This window comes from Sinocyclocheilus rhinocerous, unplaced genomic scaffold (genome assembly GCF_001515625.1).
Source record: "Sinocyclocheilus rhinocerous isolate Xijiao unplaced genomic scaffold, SAMN03320098_v1.1 scaffold181, whole genome shotgun sequence".
Classification (NCBI taxonomy): domain Eukaryota; kingdom Metazoa; phylum Chordata; class Actinopteri; order Cypriniformes; family Cyprinidae; genus Sinocyclocheilus; species Sinocyclocheilus rhinocerous.
This window is the reverse complement of record NW_015638952.1, coordinates 79,957-84,633: the sequence shown is the minus strand read 5'-3', so window position 1 is coordinate 84,633 and position 4,677 is coordinate 79,957. Positions and strand designations below refer to the sequence as shown.

Genomic DNA, 4,677 nt, shown 5'->3' with positions numbered 1-4,677 from the left:
GAAAAAGTTGCATTTAAATCTTGTTTCAATGTGTTTTTTTTTTAATCTTGCAATGTGTTATCAGATTCCCTTATCTGTAAAGGACACATGTAATGAAAATACAAAAGTATAAAATGCAAGACAAATTTAAAAAATGCAAAAGCATATTTATGAAAAAGCATGAATACTGCCTGGCTCACTGTGTTTTAGAACAGAGCTTTTATATGCAACGCTGTCACATAGCCAGAAACATTAATGTTACTATTTTATTTTGATGGTGGTGGTTTTGTAAGAATATGGCATGATGTACAAACAGACTTTATACCTGCGTTCAGGTTTAAGGAGCTCTGATTAGCTGGGACTTTTCTCCACTGTAAGTTGCAGGGGAGTGCAATACCCAGCATGCACCACTCTACAATATAATCACACGTGGTGGTTGAGTCCCTCGTCCAGGTCAGCTGGAATCCCTTTTCATTACCCATAATCCTCTTCTCCCCCGGCATGCTGTCTGCATCAGTAACAACAGTCAGTTATCTGACGTTATACAGAGCACCACATAAATAGTGCACAGAAAACACTTTAATATAGAGTATGAGGAAGCATGAGGTTTGTCAACCCTACATGCTAAAGGAAGAGTGATGTGGGCTGGTTCAGATAAGCCAGATTGAATGACGGCCCTCACGGTGATGTCACTCATATTGACATCTCTGGTTAGTTCCACCTGCGTCTGTGTGATGTTCATGCACACGCTCCTCTCTGTGTTTCTGTAGCTCACACACACCTCATAGGCTTCAATATATAACTCTGAGTCACTGCTGACCTGAGGAAGAGTGAACCGTGTTAACACAGATTGCTTGTACAAATGTTTGTGTTGCTATCTTCTTTTTTGGCTGTGTATCAGCCGTAGGTAATCACAGCAATATCACACGTCTACTCGTCTGATATTCCTCTCTCTCTCTCTCTCTCTATATATATATATATATAATTTTATTTATTATTTTGCTGTTTGGAGTGAATGTAGGATTTAGCACTATTGCTGATTCAACAGCAAGAATCTATGCTGATGTTCTCAAATTAAAGCGGTGTAGATAGTTAACTAAAACTATTAAAATAGTTTTCATTCATTGAAATCAAGTTTAAATAAAATAGAATAAAATATAAATTTTAAATGAAACTATAAAACTTAAAAAAAAAAAAAAAACTTTTGTTGCCTTAGCCATTTATAAAGTAAACAATTTAATAAAAGTTTGTTGAAGTACTAAAATAACTAAAACTGAAATTAAAGCTACTGTAAATAGAAATATTAAAAAGCCCAATAATAAAATAAATTAAAATGACAAGCACATAAAAAATTACAAAAAATTAAAGTGTAAAACCGTATTCAAATTATTAATAAATACAATAATAGTAGATAAACCATACCAAAATAACACTGAATCAGAGATTCATTTGTGGTAGCTAGGGGTGAGCGATAAGGCAAAAATATCATATCACAATTATTTTCAGGAAAATCATGATTCTTTGTCATGTTGGTTTTAATATTTTGCAAGTTGTCTGAGCAGTACAGCCAAACTAATTTACCTTTTAAAAACAAAGCCACAACAATTGTGATATTTGGGTGAACTATCCCTTTAGTGACAAGCGGCAACATGTTCAGTACTATTAGTCTGCTGTCACTTTAAGACCTACACATATCTAATATACAGGCACGCATCTATTTTTCAACTGTTTACTTTCACTTTAGACATAACCAACTGTGTTTATATGTAAACCTTGTGTGTTTTTGACAGTATCAGACCCGAAAGATAACTTATTCCAGTAATCAGGCGTTGTTTGACAGGCTTTTTAGTGTGCGTGCGCTTCAGGTGTACGTGCTCAGAAAAAGTGCATGTCAGAACAGCACGTGAATGAAATGTTTAACCAACAAGGCTTTAAAGCACATGCAAATAATGTACTTTTGTGATTGCGAATAAATGCAGTGTCCCACGACTGTAACTTAATATTTGATGTGAATGTATGTCACGTTGTACAGTATATTGAGATGGAGGCGCCAAAACTGCAACTGATAGAATGTGTGCTGTAGCACGATACTATGATATTTCTTCAAAAGCAGATTGTGGAGACATTTTAATCAAAAATTGTGATATCGCACAACCCTAGTGGTAGCACAAAAATATTTGCTCTGATTTCAATCAATTTATGTTTAAAAAAAGGCAAAACATTTCATTTGAAATCTGTTCATAATTTAATTATAAATTAAAAAGTTGCTACCTGAATAATAAGACTATCGCCCCCTAGAGTGCTGAGGTTTGTTACCACCATAGTAATGCATGATGAACACACTGATTATGTACATTGATTATTTTTCTTAGCCAAACAAAACCATACAGAGTCAATAACAATAACTGTACCACAATGTATGGCGAAAATTATGTTTGAAGAATGTCAAAAACGTAAACTTACTGTTTTCCACAACAGTGTGACGGTGCGATTGGGATGGTCCCTGATTTGTCTCCACAGATCTATGGTCACTAGAGGCTCTGCAGAAAAAAAAAGAAGAAAAACTGATTTATATATAGTATCTATATTTTTGCATTTTCTTGCTGTGGTCTTCTGAGTGTTTGTGAATTCTCCCATGACCCTTTGCTTACCTGTGATGAATAGTCTTTGTGTTGTCCATCGGCCCCAGTCGTTCCCCTGTACTGCACAGCGCCCCCTAATGGAGTACTCCGTGCTGGGCTTCAGGTGCTGTAGTTTGAATGCGTAATACTGCATTGAGTCAGATCCATTCTTATCTAAAACCTGTAAGACAACAACAACACCTGAACACAGGATGTGCTTCAGCACTTCTGTAAAGTTCATTTTGTTTATCTGATATGGCAAGTCTTTTGATGAGAGATTTCACACTGTTAATCAAGCTTATGAAACTCCCTCTTGTCGTATTTCTGATGCCATCACATTATTTGGAAATACAAAAACATGTTATGCAACAGGAAAAACACCTTAAAGAAAGAGGGTTTTGCTGAAAATTTACCCACCGTCAGGCCATCCAAGATGTCGATGCATTTGTTTTTTCATCTTAATAGATTTGGATACATTTATCATTACATTACTTGCTCATTAATAGATCCTCTGCAGTGAATGGGTGCCGCTTTTTCAATTTGATGGGGGCAACAGCTTCTAATGTATTAGAGAAGATAGTGCCCATGTTGCTAGTCATTTCAGTGAATCAGTGATCTAGGGCATGTCCAAATACCCACACTTGTGGTCTTGGCCTCTTCAGTGCATGTGCATGCAACAGGAAGTAAGTACACAAGACTTAACGCACACTAAATACACACTATCTTGAATGCCGCTTTGGAGTGGTATTTGAGGGTAAGTATCCCATCATGCATCATGATCTGGAAATCAATCGTGAGACTTTTTGATGAGATCTTGTGGGATGTCGCAAGAAATCTTTCCAGTGTAAGTTAAATATTAATAATAATAATTAGATAGGTTATTGCATATAGGTAGTAGATGTAAAGTGTTGCACATTTTATTGGTGCAAAGTTAAGTATTTTTATGTTGTACAACCTTTGCAACTGCTCTTTATCACTTAATTAGCACCAAAATTACTAAATTGTTTCATCTGTTATAGAGACTACTGAACAGACATTCAGAAGGTTATTTTAAAAATCAAAATAAAGCTCTGTAAACACTTGCATTTTTACAACACTATAAGTGTGTCTCATCAGATAATGAGAAGTTCGACACACACTTGTGGTCTTTATGCCCACTTGAACAGTTGGGCCAAATACAGGAAATACGTCATGTAAGTGGACAAGTGGTCAAGTGCAAAGACTGCAAGTGGGGGTATTTGGACAGGCCCAAAATCAGACTAACCTGATTAGTAATGTGTACTGCCTTCTCTGGTCGCCTTCTAGGTTAGGAGCTCTGCGTACTTCCCACGAGCAGACAATGAGTCTCATGTCTTCAGTCTCACATCTAAAATCTATTGGTTTCTCAGGAGGAACTGAACAAGGTTTAGCAGAAAACTCCCATCATGCTTAGAAGAAAACGTTTATAATAGATTACTATTGCATGTTTTTTTTGTACTTTATATTTTAAAGCCCCGTTCACACCAAGAACGATAACTATAAAGATAACGATATTAGTGTCCACACCAGCGACCGATAGGCCTATCGTCTGTTGTTTATAATCCACACCACTCCAGTCCATCAGTTAACATTTTGTGAAGTGAAAAACTGCATGTTTGTAAGAAACAAATCCATCGTTAAGGCACTTTAAACTGTTGCTTCTGGCCAAAATACGAGTTCATAATCCATAATAACGCTTCCTTCAGTGAAAAAGTCCATCCCCTGTTGTCCTCTCACATCTAAATTTAGATATATTTGAACCGTTTTGAACCATTTGACTGTGCTTGATCTATGCATATTTCTCTCCTGATTCAGAGAAGATTACTTTTTCACTGGAGAAACCAATATTATGGATAGAGGCCTCATATTTTATCCAGAAACCACAGTTAAAAACTTCTTAATGAGGGATTTGTTTCTTACAAACACAGCTTTTCACTGTTGACACTAATTGATGGACTGGATTTTTGTGATGTTTTCATCAGCTGTTTGGACTCTCATTCTGACGGCACCCATTCACTGCAGAGCATCCATTGGTGAACAAGTGATGCAATGCTACATT

General features: G+C 36.3%; 1 pseudogene; it reads right to left on the bottom strand.

Annotated features, from left to right (window-relative positions):
• Positions 1 to 4,677, bottom strand: part of LOC107750296 (leukemia inhibitory factor receptor-like) — a 16,345-nt pseudogene that overhangs the window by 5,288 nt on the left and 6,380 nt on the right.